We start from the raw sequence: 15,681 nt of genomic DNA on the forward strand, positions 1-15,681 counted from the left end.
ATCCTAGTAGGTTCTGAAGCAGGGCTAATTTTTGATCTAGGTCGTCTACAAAAAACTACTTAGCACGTTGTCAAATTTCGAGCTCGAAAAGTTAGCTTCTGCAGTTTCATGAAAAGCGGTTTTCAGTCTAGTCAAGGACTTGTTCAATTGAATCGAGGGCCTATGTAGGAGTGTGATAATCCTAGTAGGTTCTGAAGCAGGGCTAATTTTTAATCTAGGTCGTCTACAAAAAAAGTACTTAGCACGTTGTCAAATTTCGAGCTCGAAAAGTGAGCTTCTGCAGTTTCATGAAAAGCGGTTTTCAGTCTAGTCAAGGACTTGTTCAATTGAAGCGAGGGCCTATGTAGGAGTGTGATAATCCTAGTAGGTTCTGAAGCAGGGCTAATTTTTGATCTAGGTCGTCCACAAAAAAAGTACTTAGCACGTTGTCAAATTTCGAGCTCGAAAAGTGAGCTTCTGCAGTTTCATTAAAAGCGGTTTTCAGTCTAGTCAAGGACTTGTTCAATTGAATCGAGGGCCTATGTAGGAGTGTGATAATCCTAGTAGGTTCTGAAGCAGGGCTAATTTTTGATCCAGGTCGTCCACAAAAAAAGTACTTAGCACGTTGTCAAATTTCGAGCTCGAAAAGTGAGCTTCTGCAGTTTCATGAAAAGCGGTTTTCAGTCTAGTCAAGGACTTGTTCAATTGAATCGAGGGCCTATGTAGGAGTGTGATAATCCTAGTAGGTTCTGAAGCAGGGCTAATTTTTGATCTAGGTCGTCTACAAAAAAAAGTACTTAGCACGTTGTCAAATTTCGAGCTCGAAAAGTTAGCTTCTGCAGTTTCATGAAAAGCGGTTTTCAGTCTAGTCAAGGACTTGTTCAATTGAATCGAGGGCCTATGTAGGAGTGTGATAATCCTAGTAGGTTCTGAAGCAGGGCTAATTTTTGATCTAGGTCGTCTACAAAAATGTACTTAGCACGTTGTCAAATTTCGAGCTCGAAAAGTGAGCTTCTGCAGTTTCATGAAAAGCGGTTTTCAGTCTAGTCAAGGACTTGTTCAATTGAATCGAGGGCCTATGTAGGAGTGTGATAATCCTAGTAGGTTCTGAAGCAGGGCTAATTTTTGATCTAGGTCGTCTACAAAAAACTACTTAGCACGTTGTCAAATTTCGAGCTCGAAAAGTGAGCTTCTGCAGTTTCATGAAAATCGGTTTTCAGTCTAGTCAAGGAATTGTTCAATTGAATCGAGGGCCTATGTAGGAGTGTGATAACCCTAGTAGGTTCTGAAGCAGGGCTAATTTTTGATCTAGGTCGTCTACAAAAAAAGTACTTAGCAAGTTGTCAAATTTCGAGCTCGAAAAGTGAGCTTGTGCAGTTTCATGAAAATCGGTTTTCAGTCTAGTCAAGGACTTGTTCAATTGAATCGAGGGCCTATGTAGGAGTGTGATAATCCTTGTAGGTTTTGAAGCAGGGCTAATTTTTGATCTAGGTTGTCTACAAAAAAGTACTTAGCACGTTGTCAAATTTCGAGCTCGACAAGTGAGCTTCTGCAGTTTCATGAAAATCGGTTTTCAGTCTAGTCAAGGACTTGTTCAATTGAATCGAGGGCCTATGTAGGAGTGTGATAATCCTAGTAGGTTCTGAAGCAGGGCTAATTTTTGATCTAGGTCGTCTACAAAAAAAGTACTTAGCACGTTGTCAAATTTCGAGCTGGAAAAGTGAGCTTCTGCAGTTTCATGAAAAGTGGTTTTCAGTCTAGTCAAGGACTTGTTCAATTGAATCGAGGGCCTATGTAGGAGTGTGATAATCCTAGTAGGTTCTGAAGCAGGGCTAATTTTTGATCTAGGTCGTCTACAAAAAACTACTTAGCACGTTGTCAAATTTCGAGCTCGAAAAGTGAGCTTCTGCAGTTTCATGAAAATCGGTTTTCAGTCTAGTCAAGGACTTGTTCAATTGAATCGAGGGCCTATGTAGGAGTGTGATAATCCTAGTAGGTTCTGAAGCAGGGCTAATTTTTGATCTAGGTCGTCTACAAAAAAAGTACTTAGCACGTTGTCAAATTTCGAGCTCGACAAGTGAGCTTCTGCAGTTTCATGAAAATCGGTTTTCAGTCTAGTCAAGGACTTGTTCAATTGAATCGAGGGCCTATGTAGGAGTGTGATAATCCTAGTAGGTTCTGAAGCAGGGCTAATTTTTGATCTAGGTCGTCTACAAAAAAAGTACTTAGCACGTTGTCAAATTTCGAGCTGGAAAAGTGAGCTTCTGCAGTTTCATGAAAAGTGGTTTTCAGTCTAGTCAAGGACTTGTTCAATTGAATCGAGGGCCTATGTAGGAGTGTGATAATCCTAGTAGGTTCTGAAGCAGGGCTAATTTTTGATCTAGGTCGTCTACAAAAAACTACTTAGCACGTTGTCAAATTTCGAGCTCGAAAAGTGAGCTTCTGCAGTTTCATGAAAATCGGTTTTCAGTCTAGTCAAGGAATTGTTCAATTGAATCGAGGGCCTATGTAGGAGTGTGATAACCCTAGTAGGTTCTGAAGCAGGGCTAATTTTTGATCTAGGTCGTCTACAAAAAAAGTACTTAGCAAGTTGTCAAATTTCGAGCTCGAAAAGTGAGCTTGTGCAGTTTCATGAAAATCGGTTTTCAGTCTAGTCAAGGACTTGTTCAATTGAATCGAGGGCCTATGTAGGAGTGTGATAATCCTAGTAGGTTTTGAAGCAGGGGTAATTTTTGATCTAGGTTGTCAACAAAAAAGTACTTAGCACGTTGTCAAATTTCGAGCTCGACAAGTGAGCTTCTGCAGTTTCATGAAAATCGGTTTTCAGTCTAGTCAAGGACTTGTTCAATTGAATCGAGGGCCTATGTAGGAGTGTGATAATCCTAGTAGGTTCTGAAGCAGGGCTAATTTTTGATCTAGGTCGTCTACAAAAAAAGTACTTAGCACGTTGTCAAATTTCGAGCTGGAAAAGTGAGCTTCTGCAGTTTCATGAAAAGTGGTTTTCAGTCTAGTCAAGGACTTGTTCAATTGAATCGAGGGCCTATGTAGGAGTGTGATAATCCTAGTAGGTTCTGAAGCAGGGCTAATTTTTGATGTAGGTCGTCTACAAAAAAAGTACTTAGCACGTTGTCAAATTTCGAGCTCGAAAAGTGAGCTTCTGCAGTTTCATGAAAAGCGGTTTTCAGTCTAGTCAAGGACTTGTTCAATTGAATCGAGGGTCTATGTAGGAGTGTGATAATCCTAGTAGGTTCTGAAGCAGGGCTAATTTTTGATCCAGGTCGTCTACAAAAAAAGTACTTAGCACGTTGTCAAATTTCGAGCTCGAAAAGTGAGCTTCTGCAGTTTCATGAAAATCGGTTTTCAGTCTAGTCAAGGACTTGTTCAATTGAATCGAGGGCCTATGTAGGAGTGTGATAATCCTAGTAGGTTCTGAAGCAGGGCTAACTTTTGATCTAGGTCGTCTACAAGAAAAGTACTCAGCACGTTGTCAAATTTCGAGCTCGAAAAGTGAGCTTGTGCAGTTTCATGAAAAGCGGTTTTCAGTCTAGTCAAGGACTTGTTCAATTGAAGCGAGGGCCTATGTAGGAGTGTGATAATCCTAGTAGGTTCTGAAGCAGGGCTAATTTTTGATCTAGGTCGTCTACAAAAAAAGTACTTAGCACGTTGTCAAATTTCGAGCTCGAAAAGTGAGCTTCTGCAGTTTCATGAAAATCGGCTTTCAGTCTAGTCAAGGACTTGTTCAATTGAATCGAGGGCCTATGTAGGAGTGTGATAATCCTAGTAGGTTCTGAAGCAGGGCTAACTTTTGATCTAGGTCGTCTACAAGAAAAGTACTCAGCACGTTGTCAAATTTCGAGCTCGAAAAGTGAGCTTGTGCAGTTTCATGAAAAGCGGTTTTCAGTCTAGTCAAGGACTTGTTCAATTGAAGCGAGGGCCTATGTAGGAGTGTGATAATCCTAGTAGGTTCTGAAGCAGGGCTAATTTTTGATCTAGGTCGTCTACAAAAAAAGTACTTAGCACGTTGTCAAATTTCGAGCTCGAAAAGTGAGCTTCTGCAGTTTCATGAAAAGCGGTTTTCAGTCTAGTCAAGGACTTGTTCAATTGAATCGAGGGCCTATGTAGGAGTGTGATAATCCTAGTAGGTTCTGAAGCAGGGCTAATTTTTAATCTAGGTCGTCTACAAAAAAAGTACTTAGCACGTTGTCAAATTTCGAGCTCGAAAAGTGAGCTTCTGCAGTTTCATGAAAAGCGGTTTTGAGTCTAGTCAAGGACTTGTTCAATTGAATCGAGGGCCTATGTAGGAGTGTGATAATCCTAGTAGGTTCTGAAGCAGGGCTAATTTTTGATCTAGGTCGTCTACAAAAAAAGTACTTAGCACGTTGTCAAATTTCGAGCTCGAAAAGTGAGCTTCTGCAGTTTCATGAAAAGCGGTTTTCAGTCTAGTCAAGGACTTGTTCAATTGAATCGAGGGCCTATGTAGGAGTGTGATAATCCTAGTAGGTTCTGAAGCAGGGCTAATTTTTGATCTAGGTCGTCTACAAAAAAAGTACTTAGCACGTTGTCAAATTTCGAGCTCGAAAAGTGAGCTTCTGCAGTTTCATGAAAAGCGGTTTTCAGTCTAGTCAAGGACCTGTTCAATTGAATCGAGGGTCTATGTAGGAGTGTGATAATCCTAGTAGGTTCTGAAGCAGGGCTAATTTTTGATCTAGGTCGTCTACAAAAAAAGTACTTAGCACGTTGTCAAATTTCGAGCTCGAAAAGTGAGCTTCTGCAGTTTCATGAAAAGCGGTTTTCAGTCTAGTCAAGGACTTGTTCAGTTGAATCGAGGGCCTATGTAGGAGTGTGATAATTCTAGTAGGTTCTGAAGCAGGGCTAATTTTTGATCTAGGTCGTCTACAAAAAAAGTACTTAGCACGTTGTCAAATTTCGAGCTCGAAAAGTGAGCTTCTGCAGTTTCATGAAAAGCGGTTTTCAGTCTAGTCAAGGACTTGTTCAATTGAATCGAGGGCCTATGTAGGAGTGTGATAATCCTAGTAGGTTCTGAAGCAGGGCTAATTTTTGATCTAGGTCGTCTACAAAAAAATAGCACGTTGTCAAATTTCGAGCTCGAAAAGTGAGCTTCTGCAGTTTCATGAAAAGCGGTTTTCAGTCTAGTCAAGGACTTGTTCAATTGAATCGAGGGCCTATGTAGGAGTGTGATAAAACTAGTAGGTTCTGAAGCAGGGCTAATTTTTGATCTAGGTCGTCTACAACTACAAAAAAAGTACTCAGCACGTTGTCAAATTTCGAGCTCGAAATGTGAGCTGGTGCAGTTTCATGAAAAGCGGTTTTCAGTCTAGTCAAGGACTTGTTCAATTGAAGCGAGGGCCTATGTAGGAGTGTGATAATCCTAGTAGGTTCTGAAGCAGGGCTAATTTTTGATCTAGGTCGTCCACAAAAAAAGTACTTAGCACGTTGTCAAATTTCGAGCTCGAAAAGTGAGCTTCTGCAGTTTCATGAAAAGCGGTTTTCAGTCTAGTCAAGGACTTGTTCAATTGAATCGAGGGCCTATGTAGGAGTGTGATAATCCTAGTAGGTTCTGAAGCAGGGCTAATTTTTGATCTAGGTCGTCTACAAAAAAAGTACTTAGCACGTTGTCAAATTTCGAGCTCGAAAAGTGAGCTTGTGCAGTTTCATGAAAATCGGTTTTCAGTCTAGTCAAGGACTTGTTCAATTGAATCGAGGGCCTATGTAGGAGTATGATAATCCTAGTAGGTTCTGAAGCAGGGCTAATTTTTGATCTAGGTCGTCTACAAAAAAAGTACTTAGCACGTTGTCAAATTTCGAGCTCGAAAAGTGAGCTTCTGCAGTTTCATGAAAAGCGGTTTTCAGTCTAGTCAAGGACTTGTTCAATTGAATCGAGGGCCTATGTAGGGGTGTGATAATCCTAGTAGGTTCTGAAGCAGGGCTAATTTTTGATCTAGGTCGTCTACAAAAAAAGTACTTAGCACGTTGTCAAATTTCGAGCTCGAAAAGTGAGCTTGTGCAGTTTGATGAAAATCGGTTTTCAGTCTAGTCAAGGACTTGTTCAATTGAATCGAGGGCCTATGTAGGAGTGTGATATTCCTAGTAGGTTCTGAATCAGGGCTAATTTTTGATCTAGGTCGTCTACAAAAAAAGTACTTAGCACGTTGTCAAATTTCGAGCTCGAAAAGTGAGCTTCTGCAGTTTCATGAAAAGCGGTTTTCAGTCTAGTCAAGGACTTGTTCAATTGAATCGAGGGCCTATGTAGGAGTGTGATAATCCTAGTAGATTCTGAAGCAGGGCTAATTTTTGATCTAGGTCGTCTACAAAAAAAGTACTTAGCACGTTGTCAAATTTCGAGCTCGAAAAGTGAGCTTCTGCAGTTTCATGAAAAGCGGTTTTCAGTCTAGTCAAGGACTTGTTCAATTGAATCGAGGGCCTATGTAAGAGTGTGATAATCCTAGTAGGTTCTGAAGCAGGGCTAATTTTTGATCTAGGTCGTCTACAAAAAAAGTACTTAGCACGTTGTCAAATTTCGAGCTCGAAAAGTGAGCTTCTGCAGTTTCATGAAAAGCGGTTCTCAGTCTAGTCAAGGACTTGTTCAATTGAATCGAGGGCCTATGTAGGAGTGTGATAATCCTAGTAGGTTCTGAAGCAGGGCTAATTTTTGATCTAGGTCGTCTACAAAAAAAGTACTTAGCACGTTGTCAAATTTCGAGCTCGAAAAGTGAGCTTCTGCAGTTTCATGAAAAGCGGTTTTCAGTCTAGTCAAGGACTTGTTCAATTGAATCGAGGGCCTATGTAGGAGTGTGATAATCCTAGTAGGTTCTGAAGCAGGGCTAATTTTTGATCTAGGTCGTCTACAAAAAAAGTACTTAGCACGTTGTCAAATTTCGAGCTCGAAAAGTGAGCTTCTGCAGTTTCATGAAAAGCGGTTTTCAGTCTAGTCAAGGACTTGTTCAATTGAATCGAGGGCCTATGTAGGAGTGTGATAATCCTAGTAGGTTCTGAAGCAGGGCTAATTTTTGATCTAGGTTGTCTACAAAAAAAGTACTTAGCACGTTGTCAAATTTCGAGCTCGAAAAGTGAGCTTCTGCAGTTTCATGAAAAGCGGTTTTCAGTCTAGTCAAGGACTTGTTCAATTGAATCGAGGGCCTATGTAGGAGTGTGATAATCCTAGTAGGTTCCGAAGCAGGGCTAATTTTTGATCTAGGTCGTCTACAAAAAAAGTACTTAGCACGTTGTCAAATTTCGAGCTCGAAAAGTGAGCTTCTGCAGTTTCATGAAAAGCGGTTTTCAGTCTAGTCAAGGACTTGTTCAATTGAATCGAGGGCCTATGTAGGAGTGTGATAATCCTAGTAGGTTCTGAAGCAGGGCTAATTTTTGATCTGGGTCGTCTACAAAAAAAGTACTTAGCACGTTGTCAAATTTCGAGCTCGAAAAGTGAGCTTCTGCAGTTTCATGAAAAGCGGTTTTCAGTCTAGTCAAGGACTTGTTCAATTGAATCGAGGGCCTATGTAGGAGTGTGATAATCCTAGTAGGTTCTGAAGCAGGGCTAATTTTTGATCTAGGTCGTCTACAAAAAAAGTACTTAGCACGTTGTCAAATTTCGAGCTCGAAAAGTGAGCTTCTGCAGTTTCATGAAAAGCGGTTTTCAGTCTAGTCAAGGACTTGTTCAATTGAATCAAGGGCCTATGTAGGAGTGTGATAATCCTAGTAGGTTCTGAAGCAGGGCTAATTTTTGATCTAGGTCGTCTACAAAAAAAGTACTTAGCACGTTGTCAAATTTCGAGCTCGAAAAGTGAGCTTGTGCAGTTTCATGAAACGCGGTTTTCAGTCTAGTCAAGGACTTGTTCAATTGAATCGAGGGCCTATGTAGGAATGTGATAATCCTAGTAGGTTCTGAAACAGGGCTAATTTTTGATCTAGGTCGTCTACAAAAAAGTACTTAGCACGTTGTCAAATTTCGAGCTCGAAAAGTGAGCTTCTGCAGTTTCATGAAAAGCGGTTTTCAGTCTAGTCAAGGACTTGTTCAATTGAATCGAGGGCCTATGTAGGAGTGTGATAATCCTAGTAGGTTCTGAAGCAGGGCTAATTTTTGATCTAGGTCGTCTACAAAAAAAGTACTTAGCACGTTGTCAAATTTCGAGCTCGAAAAGTGAGCTTCTGCAGTTTCATGAAAATCGGTTTTCAGTCTAATCAAGGACTTGTTCAATTGAATCGAGGGCCTATGTAGGAGTGTGATAATCCTAGTAGGTTCTGAAGCAGGGCTAATTTTTGATCTAGGTCGTCTACAAAAAAAGTACTTAGCACGTTGTCAAATTTCGAGCTCGAAAAGTGAGCTTCTGCAGTTTCATGAAAAGCGGTTTTCAGTCTAGTCAAGGACTTGTTCAATTGAATCGAGGGCCTATGTAGGAGTGTGATAATCCTAGTAGGTTCTGAAGCAGGGATAATTTTTGATCTAGGTTGTCTACAAAAAAAGGACTTAGCACGTTGTCAAATTTCGAGCTCGAAAAGTGAGCTTCTGCAGTTTTATGAAAAGCGGTTTTCAGTCTAGTCAAGGACTTGTTCAATTGAATCGAGGGCCTATGTAGGAGTGTGATAATCCTAGTAGGTTCTGAAGCAGGGCTAATTTTTGACCTAGATCTTCTACAAAAAAAGTACTTAGCACGTTGTCAAATTTCGAGCTCGAAAAGTGAGCTTCTGCAGTTTCATGAAAAGCGGTTTTCAGTCTAGTCAGGGACTTGTTCAATTGAATCATGGGCCTATGTAGGAGTGAGATAATCCTAGTAGGTTCTGAAGCAGGGCTAATTTTTGATCTAGGTCGTCTACAAAAAAGTACTTAGCACGTTGTCAAATTTCGAGCTCGAAAAGTGAGCTTCTGCAGTTTCATGAAAAGCGGTTTTCAGTCTAGTCAAGGACTTGTTCAATTGAATCGAGGGCCTATGTAGGAGTGTGATAACCCTAGTAGGTTCTGAAGCAGGGCTAATTTTTGATCTAGGTCGTCTACAAAAAAAGTACTTAGCACGTTGTCAAATTTCGAGCTCGAAAAGTGAGCTTCTGCAGTTTCATGAAAAGCGGTTTTCAGTCTAGTCAAGGACTTGTTCAATTGAATCGAGGGCCTATGTAGGAGTGTGATAATCCTAGTAGGTTCTGAAGCAGGGCTAATTTTTGATCTAGGTTGTCTACAAAAAAAGTACTTAGCACGTTGTCAAATTTCGAGCTCGAAAAGTGAGCTTGTGCAGTTTCATGAAAAGCGGTTTTCAGTCTAGTCAAGGACTTGTTCAATTGAATCGAGGGCCTATGTAGGAGTGTGATAATCCTAGTAGGTTCCGAACCAGAGCTAATTTTTGATCTAGATCGTCTACAAAAAAAGTACTTAGCACGTTGTCAAATTTCGAGCTCGAAAAGTGAGCTTCTGCAGTTTCATGAAAAGCGGTTTTCAGTCTAGTCAAGGACTTGTTTCAATTGAATCGAGGGCCTATGTAGGAGTGTGATAATCCTAGTAGGTTCTGAAGCAGGGCTTATTTTTGATCTAGGTTGTCTACAAAAAAAGTACTTAGCACGTTGTCAAATTTCGAGCTCGAAAAGTGAGCTTCTGCAGTTTCATGAAAAGCGGTTTTCAGTCTAGTCAAGGACTTGTTCAATTGAATCGAGGGCCTATGTAGGAGTGTGATAATCCTAGTAGGTTCTGAAGCAGAGCTAATTTTTGATCTAGGTCGTCTACAAAAAAAAGTACTTAGCACGTTGTCAAATTTCGAGCTCGAAAAGTGAGCTTGAGCAGTTTCACGAAAAGCGGTTTTCAGACTAGTCAAGGACTTGTTCAATTGAATCGAGGGCCTATGTAGGAGTGTGATAATCCTAGTAGGTTCTGAAGCAGAGCTAATTTTTGATCTAGGTCGTCTACAAAAAAAGTACTAAGCACGTTGTCAAATTTCGAGCTCGAAAAGTGAGCTTGAGCAGTTTCACGAAAAGCGGTTTTCAGTCTAGTCAAGGACTTGTTCAATTGAACCGAGGACCTATGTAGGAGTGTGATAATCTTAGTAGCTTCTGAAGCAGAGCTAATTTTTGATATAGGTCGTCTACAAAAAAAATAGTTAGCACGTTGTCAAATTTCGAGCTCGAAAAGTGAGCTTGTGCAGTTTCATGAAAATCGGTTTTCAGTCTAGTCAAGGACTTGTTCAATTGAATCGAGGGCCTATGTAGGAGTGTGATAATCCTAGTAGGTTCTGAAGCAGGGCAAATTTTTGATCTAGGTCGTCTACAAAAAAGTACTTAGCACGTTGTCAAATTTCGAGCTCGAAAAGTGAGCTTGTGCAGTTTCATGAAAAGCGGTTTTCAGTCTAGTCAAGGTTTTGTTCAATTGAATCGAGGGCCTATGTAGGAGTGTAATAATCCTAGTAGGTTCTGAAGCAGGGCTAATTTTTGATCTAGGTTGTCTACAAAAAAAGTACTTAGCACAATGTCAAATTTCGAGCTCGAAAAGTGAGCTTGTGCAGTTTCATGAAAAGCGGTTTTCAGTCTAGTCAAGGACTTGTTCAATTGAATCGAGGGCCTATGTAGGAGTGTGATAATCCTAGTAGGTTCTGAAACAGGGCTAATTTTTGATCTAGGTCGTCTACAAAAAAAGTACTTAGCACGTTGTCAAATTTCGAGCTCGAAAAGTGAGCTTCTGCAGTTTCATGAAAAGCGGTTTTCAGTCTAGTCAAGGACTTGTTCAATTGAATCGAGGGCCTATGTAGGAGTGTAATAATCCTAGTAGGTTCTGAAGCAGGGCTAATTTTTGATCTAGGTTGTCTACAAAAAAAGTACTTAGCACGTTATCAAATTTCGAGCTCGAAAAGTGAGCTTGTGCAGTTTCATGAAAAGCGGTTTTCAGTCTAGTCAAGGACTTGTTCAATTGAATCGAGGGCCTATGTAGGAGTGTGATAATCCTAGTAGGTTCTGAAGCAGAGCTAATTTTTGATCTAGATCGTCTACAAAAAAAGTACTTAGCACATTGTCAAATTTCGAGCTCGAAAAGTGAGCTTCTGCAGTTTCATGAAAAGCGGTTTTCAGTCTAGTCAAGGACTTGTTTCAATTGAATCGAGGGCCTATGTAGGAGTGTGATAATGCTAGTAGTTTCTGAAGCAGAGCTAATTTTTGATCTAGATCGTCTACAAAAAAAAGTACTTAGCACGTTGTCAAATTTCGAGCTCGAAAAGTGAGCTTGAGCAGTTTCACGAAAAGCGGTTTTCAGTCTAGTCAAGGACTTGTTCAATTGAACCGAGGGCCTATGTAGGAGTGTGATAATCTTAGTAGGTTCTGAAGCAGAGCTAATTTTTGATATAGATCGTCTACAAAAAAAATAGTTAGCACGTTGTCAAATTTCGAGCTCGAAAAGTGAGCTTGTGCAGTTTCATGAAAAGCGGTTTTCAGTCTAGTCAAGGACTTGTTCAATTGAATCGAGGGCCTATGTAGGAGTGTAATAATCCTAGTAGGTTCTGAAGCAGGGCTAATTTTTGATCTAGGTTGTCTACAAAAAAGTACTTAGCACGTTGTCAAATTTCGAGCTCGAAAAGTGAGCTTCTGCAGTTTCATGAAAAGCGGTTTTCAGTCTAGTCAAGGACTTGTTTCAATTGAATCGAGGGCCTATGTAGGAGTGTGATAATGCTAGTAGTTTCTGAAGCAGAGCTAATTTTTGATCTAGATCGTCTACAAAAAAAAGTACTTAGCACGTTGTCAAATTTCGAGCTCGAAAAGTGAGCTTGAGCAGTTTCACGAAAAGCGGTTTTCAGTCTAGTCAAGGACTTGTTCAATTGAACCGAGGGCCTATGTAGGAGTGTGATAATCTTAGTAGGTTCTGAAGCAGAGCTAATTTTTGATATAGATCGTCTACAAAAAAAATAGTTAGCACGTTGTCAAATTTCGAGCTCGAAAAGTGAGCTTGTGCAGTTTCATGAAAAGCGGTTTTCAGTCTAGTCAAGGACTTGTTCAATTGAATCGAGGGCCTATGTAGGAGTGTGATAATCCTAGTAGGTTCTGAAGCAGGGCTAATTTTTGATCTAGGTTGTCTACAAAAAAAGTACTTAGCACGTTATCAAATTTCGAGCTCGAAAAGTGAGCTTGTGCAGTTTCATGAAAAGCGGTTTTCAGTCTAGTCAAGGACTTGTTCAATTGAATCGAGGGCCTATGTAGGAGTGTGATAATCCTAGTAGGTTCTGAAGCAGAGCTAATTTTTGATCTAGATCGTCTACAAAAAAAGTACTTAGCACATTGTCAAATTTCGAGCTCGAAAAGTGAGCTTCTGCAGTTTCATGAAAAGCGGTTTTCAGTCTAGTCAAGGACTTGTTTCAATTGAATCGAGGGCCTATGTAGGAGTGTGATAATGCTAGTAGTTTCTGAAGCAGAGCTAATTTTTGATCTAGATCGTCTACAAAAAAAAGTACTTAGCACGTTGTCAAATTTCGAGCTCGAAAAGTGAGCTTGAGCAGTTTCACGAAAAGCGGTTTTCAGTCTAGTCAAGGACTTGTTCAATTGAACCGAGGGCCTATGTAGGAGTGTGATAATCTTAGTAGGTTCTGAAGCAGAGCTAATTTTTGATATAGATCGTCTACAAAAAAAATAGTTAGCACGTTGTCAAATTTCGAGCTCGAAAAGTGAGCTTGTGCAGTTTCATGAAAAGCGGTTTTCAGTCTAGTCAAGGACTTGTTCAATTGAATCGAGGGCCTATGTAGGAGTGTAATAATCCTAGTAGGTTCTGAAGCAGGGCTAATTTTTGATCTAGGTTGTCTACAAAAAAGTACTTAGCACGTTGTCAAATTTCGAGCTCGAAAAGTGAGCTTCTGCAGTTTCATGAAAAGCAGTTTTCAGTCTAGTCAAGGACTTGTTCAATTGAATCGAGGGCCTATGTAGTAGTGTGATAATCCTAGTAGGTTCTGAAGCAGGGCTAATTTTTGATCTAGGTCGTCTACAAAAAAAGTACTTAGCACGTTGTCAAATTTCGAGCTCGAAAAGTGAGCTTCTGCAGTTTCTTGAAAAGCGGTTTTCAGTCTAGTCAAGGACTTGTTCAATTGAAACGAGGGCCTATGTAGGAGTGTGATAATCTTAGTAGGTTCTGAAGCAGGGCTAATTTTTGATCTAGGTGGTCTACAAAAAAAGTACTTAGCACGTTGTCAAATTTCGAGCTCAAAAAGTGAGCTTGTGCAGTTTCATGAAAAGCGGTTTTCAGTCTAGTCAAGGACTTGATCAATTGAATCGAGGGCCTATGTAGGAGTGTGATAATCCTAGTAGGTTCTGAAGCAAAGCTATTTTTTGATCTAGATCGTCTACAAAAAAAGTACTTAGCACGTTGTCAAATTTCGAGCTCGAAAAGTGAGCTTCTGCAGTTTCATGAAAAGCGGTCTTCAGTCTAGTCAAGGACTTGTTTCAATTGAATGGAGGGCCTATGTAGGAGTGTGATAATCCTAGAAGGTTCTGAAGCAGGGCTTATTTTTGATCTAGGTTGTCTACAAAAAGTACTTAGCACGTTGTCAAATTTCGAGCTCGAAAAGTGAGCTTCTGCAGTTTCATGAAAAGCGGTTTTCAGTCTAGTCAAGGACTTGTTCAATTGAATCGAGGGCCTATGTAGGAGTGTGATAATCGTAGTAGGTTCTGAAGCAGAGCTAATTTTTGATCTAGGTCGTCTACAAAAAAAAGTACTTAGCACGTTGTCAAATTTCGAGCTCGAAAAGTGAGCTTGAGCAGTTTCACGAAAAGCGGTTTTCAGTCTAGTCAAGGACTTGTTCAATTGAATCGAGGGCCTATGTAGGAGTGTGATAATCCTAGTAGGTTCTGAAGCAGAGCTAATTTTTGATCTAGGTCGTCTACAAAAAAAGTACTTAGCACGTTGTCAAATTTCGAGCTCGAAAAGTGAGCTTGAGCAGTTTCACGAAAAGCAGTTTTCAGTCTAGTCAAGGACTTGTTCAATTGAACCGAGGGCCTATGTAGGAGTGTGATAATCTTAGTAGGTTCTGAAGCAGAGCTAATTTTTGATATAGGTCGTCTACAAAAAAAATAGTTAGCACGTTGTCGAATTTCGAGCTCGAAAAGTGAGCTTGTGCAGTTTCATGAAAAGCGGTTTTCAGTCTAGTCAAGGACTTGTTCAATTGAATCGAGGGCCTACGTAGGAGTGTAATAATCCTAGTAGGTTCTGAAGCAGAGCTAATTTTTGATCTAGGTCGTCTACAAAAAAAGTAGTTAGCACGTTGTCAAATTTCGAGCTCGAAAAGTGAGCTTCTGCAGTTTCATGAAAAGCGGTTTTCAGTCTAGTCAAGGACTTGTTCAATTGAACCGAGGGCCTATGTAGGAGTGTGATAATCTTAGTAGGTTCTGAAGCAGAGCTAATTTTTGATATAGGTCGTCTACAAAAAAAATAGTTAGCACGTTGTCAAATTTCGAGCTCGAAAAGTGAGCTTGTGCAGTTTCATGAAAAGCGGTTTTCAGTCTAGTCAAGGACTTGTTCAATTGAATCGAGGGCCTATGTAGGAGTGTAATAATCCTAGTAGGTTCTGAAGCAGAGCTAATTTTTGATCTAGGTCGTCTACAAAAAAAGTAGTTAGCACGTTGTCAAATTTCGAGCTCGAAAAGTGAGCTTCTGCAGTTTCATGAAAAGCGGTTTTCAGTCTAGTCAAGGTTTTGTTCAATTGAATCGAGGGCCTATGTAGGAGTGTAATAATCCTAGTAGGTTCTGAAGCAGAGCTAGTTTTTGATCTAGGTCGTCTACAAAAAAAGTAGTTAGCACGTTGTCAAATTTCGAGCTCGAAAAGTGAGCTTCTGCAGTTTCATGAAAAGCGGTTTTCAGTCTAGTCAAGGTTTTGTTCAATTGAATCGAGGGCCTATGTAGGAGTGTAATAATCCTAGTAGGTTCTGAAGCAGAGCTAGTTTTTGATCTAGGTCGTCTACAAAAAAAGTAGTTAGCACGTTGTCAAATTTCGAGCACGAAAAGTGAGCTTCTGCAGTTTCATGAAAAGCGGTTTTCAGTCTAGTCAAGGACTTGTTCAATTGAAAGGAGGGCCTAAGTAGGAGTGTGATAATCCTTGTAGGTTCTGAAGCAGGGCTAATTTTTGATCTAGGTCGTCTACAAAAAAAGTACTTAGCACGTTGTCAAATTTCGAGCTCGAAAAGTTAGCTTGTGAAGTTTCACTGAGCAAGTTGCTCAATATATATTATTTTTAGAAAAATGTTTGTTAAATATTAAGTTAAATTGTTGATGTTTCAGAATGAACACCCCACAGCTCCTTGTCCGTCGCAATGGCTACGATTTCGTTTTCTATGATTATAACGATAACGAGGATGTACAGACGATGGTGGACTACATGTACTACCTATATCGAGCCATCAATTTCAAAATACAAGATCGTCTAATTTTCGTTGGAGATAGTAATTTAAGGAATGCTTTCGATCATAGTCAAGAAAACTATAATTTACTAAACTATGATTTTGAAGTATTTCCTCGTGGTGGTTTAAGAGCCTCTCAATTGAGAGAAATATACCCTCGAATTGTACCATTCCGCTATATTTGCATAATGTTAGGTGGAAATGACTTAAATACTACAAGTCACGAAACTTTATTGAGTTATTTCATCAGTTTTATTGAACATCTGCCAGCGGAAAATTATGTGGTCAGAATTGTGCAGTTGTTTTCTAGAAAGGATCAAGATCCTGAAAATGTTAAAGCTT

Source organism: Convolutriloba macropyga, chromosome 9 (assembly GCF_964194025.1).
Source record: "Convolutriloba macropyga chromosome 9, txConMacr16.3, whole genome shotgun sequence".
In the NCBI taxonomy this organism is placed as follows: Eukaryota; Metazoa; Xenacoelomorpha; order Acoela; family Convolutidae; genus Convolutriloba; species Convolutriloba macropyga.